The sequence below is a fragment of the Rhinolophus sinicus genome, chromosome 2, assembly GCF_057876585.1.
Source record: "Rhinolophus sinicus isolate RSI-liver-muscle chromosome 2, RSI-T2T, whole genome shotgun sequence".
NCBI lineage: Eukaryota > Metazoa > Chordata > Mammalia > Chiroptera > Rhinolophidae > Rhinolophus > Rhinolophus sinicus.
This window is the reverse complement of record NC_142502.1, coordinates 94,805,727-94,817,722: the sequence shown is the minus strand read 5'-3', so window position 1 is coordinate 94,817,722 and position 11,996 is coordinate 94,805,727. Positions and strand designations below refer to the sequence as shown.

Below are 11,996 nucleotides of genomic sequence, written 5' to 3'. Positions count from 1 at the left end.
TGAAAGGGAAGCAGCCCCTGCCCGCCCTGAGGGGCTCCTAGATGAGCAGGGAGAAGAGGTGAGTCCGGAACCTACACCTATCAAGTCTGTTCATCACCCGTAATCCCAGAGACAAGAACCCCATCCTCATGGAGCTGACAAGCAAGTGAAAAAGTAGGAAAAGTGCGGGCTGGGGTAAGGCCTACAGAAAAATAAACAGAAGGTGAGACAAAGCAGAAGGAGGCTGGTGAGTTGAGGGAGGTTGCAGAGGGCCTCTCTGAGGAGAGGACATTGGGAATAAGGGGAGGAGGATGAGAAGAATGTTCTAGGTAGAAAGCAGTGAGTGCAAAGAACCAGGAAGCAAGAAAGGCCTTAGCATGCTCAAAGAAGAGCAGGGAGGCAGGCGTGACTGCAGCGTGGGAACCACGGGGAGAGAGGAAGGCGACAGGCCAGGCAAGGCCTTGCAGGCCGCCGTAAGGAATGTGGGTTGTATAAGAGCCTTATCCCCATTTAGCAGATAAGAACACCGAAACTCAGAGAGGTGACCTACCTTGCCCAAGGTCACACAGCTGGTGAGTGGCCAAGCTGAGATTCCACCATGCCATCTGACGGCAGAGCCTACATATTTTCGTCCCTCTACCCACTGAACAGGCACTGGACTGGCTGTTCCGAATGTGGTAACCGGTGAGTGATTAATGACAACTGATTTGAAGACAGGGGCAGGAGGTGGCCAGGGAAGTCTTTGTGGAGAAGCTCATGGCTGAATCGGGCCTTTAAGGATGAGAAGGACGACTTACCAGGTGGAGAAGTGGGATGGGGGGAAAGCGCATTCAAAGCGAGGAGAGATCAGAAGGGAAGGCAGAGATGGGGAGCATGTGGCCTGTCTGGGGGCTGAGAGGCGATGAGCGGGGGAGCATGGAAGCCACGGGAGACAGGTGTGAGAAGGCAGGCTGGGCCGGATGACAAGGGGCCCGCCACCCCTATCACGGATTTCTGAATTCGCTCGCAGGCAAGGAGAAGCCAAGGATGGTTCTCAAACAGGCTAAGCTATTCTGTGCTTTAGGAAGCTGCCTCTGGAGCAGGAGCCAGGAAAGGCTGGGGCTGGGGGGAAGGGACGGCTGAAATAAGTGAGGAAAGGAGAGAGGAAAGTGGGAAGGGTAAGTCATGTCTATAGAGGGAGGTGGGACGATAGGGCCGGCCCCCCAGACCCAGAGATAACCAGCATTGCTGGTCCTCAACTCGGACAGTGGCTTGTTTATCTTGATCACACTTAACCTCCACAACCAGGCTGGGGGCTATTTGACAGAGCAGAGGAGCTCAGGAAGTAGACAGGAGGTAGTTTTGCAGACCCCAAGAATGGGGTGCCACAGGGCAGACCCCACCCTGCTTCACTCCACCCCTCTAGGCCCAGCCTAGGTCCCTGGTGCATTCTGAGCCAACAGCCCCAGGCCCTGCTGCCAGCGACCCCCATCAGCTTAGGGCTGTCTGTTCATGCCCCGCAACCCCCAGGCCCATCATCTTTCCTCAGGGCCCTACCTCCCATTATCTGGGGAGCATAAAAGGTGGGGTGTCAACTCCACATGATCAGGTGACTCTCAGATACTGACACCAGCCAACCCTTAACCGCCCTCACTCTGAGAAGGGCCCTGCTCTAAGTGCTTTATTTTTACTTATTTTATCTTCACGACATCCCTACAGAGTAAATACTATTGTGTTCCAAGGAGGGGGAAATGTGGCACCAGGGACTTGCCCAAAGGATTTGAACCCTGGCAATCTGGTGCCAGGGTCTGGGTGTAGATTCTGCTCTGCGTTGAGTCTTCAGTTAGTCATTGTTCTCCTTTGGCTCTGAAGGTCTTTACTCCTATCTCTTCTCAACACTCTTTGCTTTCATGACAATGACGCCAGATGCCAGGAGTGAGGGCTGCTTGTGGGGACTTGGCATCTGGGCCTCAGCCTCTGCCTTCTCAGGAACCACCTGCCTGCCTGCAACAGTGTGGGGTGGGGTCGGGTGTGAGGAGCTTGCCCGATGTCAGAGGGCCCCTCTGGGGGAGGCAGGGCAAGCACATCTGACCCTCCACACCCTGCACCAACCAGTATAGGGCCCGCCCAGACCTGGCAGCCTGCCCACAGCCAACCCCAGTCAGCTCTCACCCACCCCTCTGCTCCAGAGGCCCAGCTAGGCAGTGCCTGCCCAGGGTGCCCTGACGCCAGGCGTGTACCAACGGGGACCCGGGGAGCTAGGAGCCCTTGTGCCCACTAGATGGCGAGATGTTCACAGAAGTGTGGGTTTGAGCGTTGGGCCTCCCCTCTCATCCGAAGAGGGACTGAATTTTCACCACACACCCTTTGTATTTATCTCACTTTTATCTCCATTCCTCACCCCCACCCCACAGCCAATCATTTGTATGTGTTTTTGCAACACATGGGCGTGCATTTTTCAGTTTCATACTTAGTGTTTGTAAAACCCGTCCATGCTGCTAATAGGCAGTTAGTCACTGGTGAGCACCCCATGCATTTATTGCCCCGCTCTGAGGGTGAAGGTCCCTCGGTTCCCTCCATATCCAGCTATGAGCGCCATTGCACAGGACCCCTGTGGCTTTGTCAGAGAACTTAGGGAGAGGAATTGCCAGGTCACAGGATACATGTCCACTTAATGTGATGTAACACCACCAGCCAGCTCTCCACTCACCCTTTCTTGGAGGGTTCCTGGGGAAAAGCCCACCGGCCTCGCAGGACAGCACAGACTGGCGTCCCTGCCAAATCCTTCCCACTTGGACGGAACAAGATGTCAAAAACATCTTGCAAATGTCAGACCTTAGGTCCTTGCTCTCCCCACCTTTACTGAGTGCTCACCGAGGTCACACTGGGCCATTCAAAGCCCCACATCTGTCTTCAAGAGTCTTTCTGGTGCCAAAGCCCACTCTTTCCCTCTTCTCCCTCCCATAAAATCACTCCATTTCCTGCATTTCCCCAAGTTTTCCTCCTCAGTTCATTCCTTCTGTGGGATCAGTTTGCCCTTCCTAGCTATGTGTCCACGGGCAACTTATTTAGACTCTCCAAGGGTCCTTGTCTGTGATGTCCCTCCTGGCCTTTGCACACTGCCCTCTCTCTGACTCGGATGCGTAGCTCAAGCTCCTCCTCCGCCAGGAAGTCATGTCAGATTGAACCAGATGTGGTCCCAAAGTCTTAATCCAAGTGTCACCTAGTAAGAGCTCAAATATCGTTGGGGCTGAAATTTGAAATAACGATCATGGCTATGATTCATTGAGACCCTACTATATGCTAGGAGTTCTTTTTCCTATTTGATCCTCACAAGAGCCCTGGAAGGCAGACATTATCTTCCTATCTCATAGATGAGGAAGCTGAGGCTCAGAGAGCTCAGCCTCAAGCCTCATGACCTCATAGTTCAAGCCTAATGACTTGCCCAAGGTCACAGGCAGGTAATTGTCAAGGTCAGGACTGAAATACAGTCTAACATGAAGGCTTTTCCCTACCCCACATCACCTCCTTCAGAATCCCTTCCTCCTCCCTCCTTCCCTCACTTACCCAGTGGATGTGCTGCATTTAAAAATTAGTTTTAAGTACTATATAAATAATACAAGGATATATTCTCCTTATAAAAAATTAAAACACTATAGAGAGGGCTGTGTCACCTGTGACCAGGACCTTCTATCCTCCCCAAAGTACCCCCATATTATCAGTGTCCTGGATATCATTCTAGCCCTTTACACATGCATTCACATATGTTTCTACACGTGTAGGAAACAAGCAATATTGTTGAGTGCTTTTATTTTGCATAAATGTGTGTATGTCACTCTTCAACATGCTTTTTCCCACTCAACAATATGTCTGGGGAGTTATATCTATTTAGACCTATGCCATCCTATCTTGGACCTGCTGTGTGGTGTTCCGTTGCAGGCAAGGGCTTTGTTTATTGAACCAGCCCACTCCTGGTGGCCTTTCCATTTGTTTCCAGTTCTTGCTATTAAACACGGGACTGAAATAAATGTACACAAGCAGACCTCCTTGTGCACTGTGACATGTGTCCTGTGCAGGGCATGGGCTGTCACTTCTTTGTGTCTGTCATATTGTTAAGCCTGCCTCTGCATGTGTGGACTCTGCTTGGAGAGGGTCCATAACCCTCACCAGGTTTCAGGTGTAGCTGATGTTAATATTTGTGCAGGGTGTCATGTGGGGTCTCCTGTCCCACTCCCCACATAAGAACGCAGGACATGGTGAGGCCAAAAAGGAACACCCATGGAGCCATAGATGGGGGAGTCATACCACTATAGTCTCGCTGGTGGCTGGGTTGGAGACACAGGAGGCAGGAGCCACATGATCTGCAACCTGCAGTCCGCTTCTTTGCCAACCAACCAACCTCACTTGCTAGCTGCAATCCGCCGTGCTAACTACAATCTGTTCTTACTAGCTCAGCCACCACCTTCTTGCTAGCCCCCATTTTCTGCTAGCGTAGCCACGGCAGTTATATTAGTGGCCAATGGCTCACTGGTTACAGCTGACGGCCAACTAGCCACAGCTGATGGCCATCCAATCACAGTTGATGGCCATTTACTGCCTGAGTGAGCACTTTTCCACATGAGGCCGAGAGCCTGGAAACAGCACTCCTGGCTCTGTTCCCACACGTTATGTGCTCAGAAGACAAGGTGGGCAGCGTAAAGCCTCTTCCTCCCCCCCACCTCCCCGCCAGTGGTCTTGCCAATAAGGATTCCATGTAGGGCTGAGGGGACCTTTCGAGTCAGACCTAGGTCAAAATCCTGGCTCCATCCCTCACTGTGGGTAACTGAGCCTCAGTTTCCACTTCATAAAGTGAGGCGAGTAATGCCTGCTTCCTAGGTATGAAGAGTGAATGAAATCACCTGTGCCAAACGTCTAGCACACCAGCAGGTACTGCTACGTGTCCCTGTCCTTGGCTTCCTTCACTTCTGGCCAAGCCCTTTAGACAATAGAACCTTCTCCACGGCAGGCACCAAGGCTCACCCAGAATCTACAACCCACTTAGGCTCAGAGCCTAAATCTGCCATGGACAAACGGAGGAGCGATTGTGCTGTGAGCGGAATCCCCGCCCAGCCTCCCTGGGCCACACACCAGTCGGGTACTGGAAGCCCCAGGACAGGCCCTGCACCTAGAGGTCCTGCTCAGGGGCAGTGGACCTTCATGTGAGTGTGAGTTTGTGCGTATGTGCGAGTATGTACAGATGTGTTGGGAGAAGCAGAGACCAAAAGGGGGCCAGGGTTTCCTGAGAAGCAGAAGCCTGGACCCCTTTCCTTGAGGAGTTTCCAGGATGGTGGAGCAAATATGCAGTCACCTCGTAGGCGCCAAGCACGGCTCCTGACCTTGGGGAACTCACAGGGGATGAAAACAAGACAGTTGGGTTCTAGCAATATTTCCAGGTGCCAGCATTGTACCAAGTGCTGGAGACAGAAAAAGACGCCTCTTTTCTTCCTCTTCTTTTGCCTTCTAGAGTCTGACATGACATTCCTCTGCAGTTAGATATTAACTCCTCTGAAGAAAGACACGTAATTCAACAAGCACAACCCTCCGCATGGCCCTCAGGAACAGAAGTGTGTTCAAAACCCAGAGAGATAGGAGGGTGGAGTTAACTCTGTCCTGGGGCCACAAACGCACTGGGGGGGGCACTTCCCCCTGCCAGGCCCTGCTGACCCTGACCCAGGACGACCCAGCTACCTGCTCTCCTCCGCCACCCCACGTGGCCACTGAGCCTTGGGGAACAGACCCTATCCACTGTACAGACAGGGAATCAGGGGGGCTCAGCACCCCAGGGCACTGACAACCCTTTCTTCATCCAGGGTTCTCCCTCCCTCTGGCAGCCTAGCTCTGCCTTCTCTACCCCGACCCTCAATGGACAGCCGCCCCACCAAGGCCTTCAGGAGTGAACAACTTCAATATCCTGCCCCCCCTATGGACCTCCCTGAGCACCCGGTGTGCTGCCCAGCGGGGCACTGAGGCTCCCTTCGCTTGTTCAGGCTCCCCTGCTTCTCCCTCTGCTGGAACCTCCTTCCATCAGGCACCACAGCCTCCTCTTACCTCCAGCAGCACTGCAGGGGCTCAGCACCCCACCGCAGCCGTTTCCTGGCCCCGGGACCTTAGACAGTTACTTATCCCCCCAGTCTGAGCTACACTCCCCACATCTGCAGTACAGAGCAAAACCCAGAGAGACGGACAGGGCCTGCCTCCTAAGGCCTTGGGAAGACGAGATGGTATTAGCACGGAAAATGCTTCGAAGGGGGCTGGCAGGCAGGGAGTGCTCGCTAAATGAGATCACTGCTGCTCTAACCCGCAGGAGACACCCACAATACCTGAAAGGGCACAAAGGCACCATGCAATGATCTTCAGGTGATCAGAAATGCAGAATCCGGGGATGGCACCAAATGGTTGTTTACTTTCCCGAACATCAAATCATCCTTCAGTCCAAGTCAGAGGAACACTCAAATCCATCCCTCCTAGGATCTCTGCCCACCTCCACCCAGGGTCCGGCTCTCCATCAGGCAATTTTGTTCCAAGATCCTTCCAGGGGTCAGCCTGGTCGGGCGTGGGCATCACTGGAGGGAAGACCTTCAGAGTGAAACACAGGCAGTGCTAGCGGGTCTTCTTGCGCTGCTCATATTGACCTCTGAGCACTTACCACGTGTCGAAAGTTCAGCAATAACAGAAGAGAAACCAATGAATCAGTAAAGTAGCAGTCAGTACGAGTTTATTGCACACACACCAAAAAGACAGTTTGTAAACTGGGAGCGCTCAAACCAAAACTCAGAATGAGGCTCAGGGGTATATTGCTGTAAAGCAGCTCAGATTGTGACAAGGCTCTGTTTATTCTTCCTAAGGACTCGTTATAATATTAGAATGTTCTTAAAGGATAGGGAATTGTTCAGTGGATACCTCATATCGACCTTGGGAAACAGCTTCAATTTTGCTTGTGATTTCCAGGGGCATAAGCAAGAACTGACACAGGTCAAGTTAGTCTTGCAAAATAAGCTGCATTAAGCTTTGCCTGAGTGACTCAACTGGTTTTGTCTACTCGGGAGATTTTCAAGCTTGGTCTCCATTTGTTTTTTTATTTTAACCGATGCTAACATCTCACCAAAGACCACCGTCGCAGCGAGGGGATGGAGACACATGTCTATAAAAAGATGTCCAGGTCTCTCTCAGGCTAAAACACGCCTTATGTCACCCTCTAGCTACGGCCCACCTCTGTTCTTGAAGAAGTCCTTCACACTCCCAGCGACTGTCCCCTTGGGCCACCCCCTTCTCACCCCACTGTGGGCTGCCTCTGCCCACTTCGCCAATGACGGGCGTGTGGTCATATCACCCATTCCTCTGCAGACCTCACTTAAAGGGCCCGGCCACACCTGACCAGGCTGACCACTTCTTCCTCACGCTCACCTCCGTGCCTCTCGGACTCGGCTCCCCAGCCCACCCCCGCCCCTCCGTGACCATCTCTTCTTGATCTCCTGCCCAACTTCCTCCTCCACCACCCGCCTCTTAAACATCAGTGCTCTCCATCAGCTCTCTGCCCTTGGCTTGTGCTCCTCTCTCCCTCTCCTCTCCTTAAGTGACCTCATGGTCAAGAACCATTACATCCTGATGCCTTTGAAATCTCCTACTCTGTTCTCTCCCCTGACATTGTGTTCAGTGTAGTCTCCTGTCCACAAACACACCTCAACAACCAGAAAAGAACTCCCTTCCTCTTCTCCGCTCCCCTCCCAGGATCCCAAACCCCATGAGGAGCTCCACCAGCACCCCAAGCCGGAAGACCAAGAAAGAAGGCACCCTGGCCTCCTTCCGCCTCCACTCACTCACCAGATCTGGCGCATTCCACCTTTGGGGCAGTTTCACAATTAGGTGGCCTAGCAGCTTTAACACGCAAGGTGCAAGGTGCAGGGATGCATTTTATTTCAAGGACGTGGCTCATTTCAAGGAGGGGCAGCTCCTGAGTGCAAGGTCAGGGCTGAGAAGCTGCACTGGGCAGCTGAGGGCCCCCTCCCAGGGATGCTGCAGGCAAGGCCCCCTCCCTCCTCAGCCCAGGCCACCACCAGCACCACCCGAGCTGGCCAAGCTTCCCTCCACAGCCTGCTGGTTTCCCCATGTGCAGCCCTCCCCTCCCCATCCACCCTCCTTCACTGTTTCCCACCACACGGTCCCTCTGAAAACAAAGCTCACCCCTTAAAGCGTATCCCCAAATAGCGTGGTTGTGCTAACTTGAATTTCTGGGCCCCTGCCCTGTCTCCCAACATGACTTTCCTCTATGCCAAACTATCTCAACCTGCTAAATACCTATTTCCCCCCAAATATTTCTTGATTGCCATCCTCCATCCCCGCCTTGCCTTGCCCTCCTGTTCTTATCATCTCTTGAACTTACAGATTCCCTGCTGCTTGCCTGGCCCCTCACCCCATCCCCTTAGAGGGCAACTCAACACAACAGCTGGGCAGTTCTGACAAATGCATATCTGGGATGAGGAGCCCCTGGGCCTTTCACGGGAGGACAGTGACGAGATCTAAGTCTGGGCCCCTGGTGTGACCTCCACCTGCCTCCTCACTCACTGCCGCCCTCTAGGAACCCCAAACTGCGGGCAGGTCCCCGTACATCCACCTGGGTGTCACCCTCTGGCTTTATCTGGGATGAAAGGTGCTGGCACTTCCGACTGTCACTTGACTAACTCTGACTAATCGTCCAGCTTCCAGGCATCTCCTCAGGCAGCCTGACTCTCCCAGGCTCAGGGTGGCCATGCGTACAGACACGCTGACACTTACCATAGAATGAACTGATTCGGTTACCTTCTGGGAGCTTTTCCAGGGCAGGAACCATATTTTGCCCAGCTGGGTCCACACAGTGTTTGTATTAAGTGGAGTCCAAGCACGTACAGGTGGGCCGCTCAGTAGTTAGGATGATTTAAAGAAGGTTTAACAAAGGGACTATTTGCAAAGGTGTGGGCCAGTACAGTGGGTACTGCAGTGCCCTGGGGCCACGGCTCCTGGAAGGAGTGTGGTGACATAGGCTATTCGTGCAGGGAGAAAGCGAAAGCAGGAAGTGGGGGAAAGGCGGCCCTTCCGGGAGCCGTGATAAACACCCCTACCCTTTTTTTCAAGCTCCGGCTGGTGCCTCCTACTGGCCACACCCAATCGGAGGCCAGAGAACACGGGAGCCCCCAGTGCAGTCCATACAGTTCAGTCTCCTGGGCATGGAGCAGGGTGGGAAGGGGCAAGAGGGGTCCTGAAGGGCAAATTAAGATGTCAATCCGGGGGCTCAATAAATGTCAGTAGATCAGAATTATTTTTTCCCTTCTTCTGCCTCTCACCCCCCTCACTCCCGCTCCCCGGTTCAAGCCTTTGTTTCTCAGTCTAGTTGTGTAGGACACAGCTCCTGGCCCATGCTGGTGTTATGAGCCTTGCGCTGCAACTGCTGAGGCAGTCGGTCAGCCGACCACTCACAGTGGCCACCAGCTACTCCTGCCAGTGGCAGCTGAGCTATTGTTCACAATCTTAGCTGTAGAGGGTGCAGCTCACTGGCCCATGTGGGAATCGAACCGGCAACCTCGGCAATAGGGGCAAGGTGTTCCAACCACCTGAGCCACCTGGCCAGCCACCAGTAGATCAGAATTTCACCGCTGAGATGTCTGAGCAGGGTTGCACAGGATCAGTGCGTGCCTCTCCAGGACAAAAGGACATTCCAAGCCAAACACATGCAAAGGCATAGCTGTGGGCTCAGCTTGGCTCGTGCTGGGCATGGAGGCAGCAGCAGAGCGGACAGGGTTGGAGAGACAAAGTGTGAGCAGAACAAACCCCATCACCACACTGGAGGGACCAGGTGAGCAGAGCTGTCTAGCTGGCCTCTACAGGACTTCCTTGGCCTGGGTTTTCCAGCTGACGGATGGGTTTGGAGAAGCGGAAGCAGTCTGACATGGGGGCTGAGAAGGACACAAACAGTCAGCAAACATTGAGAGCCCAGCCAGTACTGGTGCTGAGTGTTGCACAGAGAGCCGAGAGGAGGCGCCCCAGAGAACCCACAGTCGGCCTGGGCACACAGAGCGGAAGGCGGAGGCCCAGTTCTTTGGCCAGAGTAGATGCTCAAGCTGCAAGGGACAGGAAACAGTGCTGATCAATAAGGCAGGGAGCGGGCCTCCAGCAGGAAGCACTGCCCTTGGCTGGAAGCAGCTGCCCGAAGAGGCCACTGGAAGCACCTGTGAGTATCTGCAGTGCTCATCCGACTGATGCTTCCGGAAGATGATTTTAATAGCTGAGGGACAGCATGTTACTGAGAATACTTCCGCCACAGGTCAGTACAGCAGAAAAGAGCAGAAGCTATGAGGTCAGCAAGGCCTGACTTCAGATCCCAGCCTGCCACTTACTACCCATCCCCTAACTCTTCTCAGCCTGGGTTTCTCACTCAAACATTAGTCACAACGGTGATGTCACATGTCATCGCGAGCACTACTTGGAACAGAATGTGCAAAATGCCTAGTACAAAACTGGAACAAAACAAGCCCTTAATATATTGGTTTCTCTTCTCGGCTCCTACAACCATGTGCTACAGACCCCAGGCTGAAAGAGATGCGATGTCCACGTAGAGAGAGGCCTCTGGTGGGCAGCTGGATTGGCACAGGAACTGGGCAGCATGTGCCCTGGCTGGTAGGGCCCTGGGATGGAGGATGATCGCTTCTACCACTGGCGAGTGGGCAGCGCTTTGTGAACACTAAAAACGGACAGGGAAAAGCGGGACAAACCCAAAAGTGACTCCCAAGTTGTAAGACTTATAAGGTAGGAAGGTTGCTGGTGCTACTGCTAGGACAGTCATGGATACAAGGGCAGAGGCAGAAGCCAAAATTCTGAGAAAAGTGACTGGCCGAGCTGCCCCAGCCCATGATGAGGAAGTGGCTGAGCCCAACCTACAGCCTTGACCCCAGCCTGACGTCTCGTGTGGACCACGTCCCTCCATCTGCACTCTGTGAGCCAAATGTCCCAGTCTGCTGGTGGCCTTGACTCTGTTGTGACTCTGTTAGTGTATTTCTCAACTCTTCAGTAAGCTGTAGCCCTTCTAAATCCTCATTACCCCTCCAGCGTCAAGGCTCAAGGCAGGGCAATGGGCAGATAAACAGTGGTCAAGTGCGGTTCCATGGATTTCAGTGTGGGTTTCATTCCTGTAACTCTATACCATTATTTAGGACGCAACAGTTTGCTATGACTCCAGATGCCCTGTCCCCTCACACACAAAAGCTCCCACCTAGTCTTACCCCCAGGGTTTCTCCCCCTTGGCACCACCAACACTGGGGGCTGGATGGTGCTTTCTTGTGGGGGCCTGTCCTCTATGTCACAGCATATCTAGCAGCATCCCTAGTCGCTGTCCACTACATGCCACCCCCAGTTGTGACAACCAACAATGTCTCCTTCAGACATTGCCACACGCCCCCGTTGAGAACCACTGCCTTATCCTTTGCACAGTTTTCTTTTCTCCTAAACATGGTGAAGATTTTAAAAACTTTAGTCCATTAGCACGCATGTTTATTCAACAAGCTGGAGGAAGGTGGGAAAATTGCCAACAAGAAGTAACCAACGGCCTGGGCACTGAAGAACACTGAAGCCAATTTACGGTGACACACTGTCACTTTTCATCACATGCATCTCGTCCTATTTCCTTTCCACTCTTACTCCCTTTCTTTCTGTCCCCTGTCTAAGCGCAAGGGCTGCCGATTGCTTCCAAGGACATCATTTAAACCCAATGACTGTAAGCCCAGGATTGAGCTGTTTCAGTTCACCTTACCCCTTCCACCCATCCCATCTTCACCCAGCCTGAAGGGATTGCTGCCCTCTGAACCCCTGTAGAAAAAAATAACCCACCTGTAATTATCTTTTTTATCGTTGCGTGAAATTTTTGAAGGTACTACCATTTTTGTGATTGAAAGTTAAGTTTAGGTGAGGACATCATATTTTATATTTGGAAAAGAAAGAAACCACGTCCCAGTTCAGGGTTCCTTTTTCATCCT

At 52.9% G+C, this 11,996-nt stretch overlaps 1 long non-coding RNA gene across 1 annotated transcript; it reads right to left on the bottom strand.

Annotated features, from left to right (window-relative positions):
• Window positions 1-6,380: 6,380 nt before the first annotated feature.
• LOC141571658 (uncharacterized) lies at window positions 6,381-9,109 on the bottom strand. Its single transcript, XR_012496619.2, has 3 exons — window positions 8,770-9,109; window positions 7,819-7,948; window positions 6,381-6,638 (listed from the first exon to the last, which is right to left on the bottom strand). It is a non-coding gene; the product is annotated as an uncharacterized LOC141571658 (long non-coding RNA).
• Between the last annotated feature and the right edge of the window lie 2,887 nt (window positions 9,110-11,996).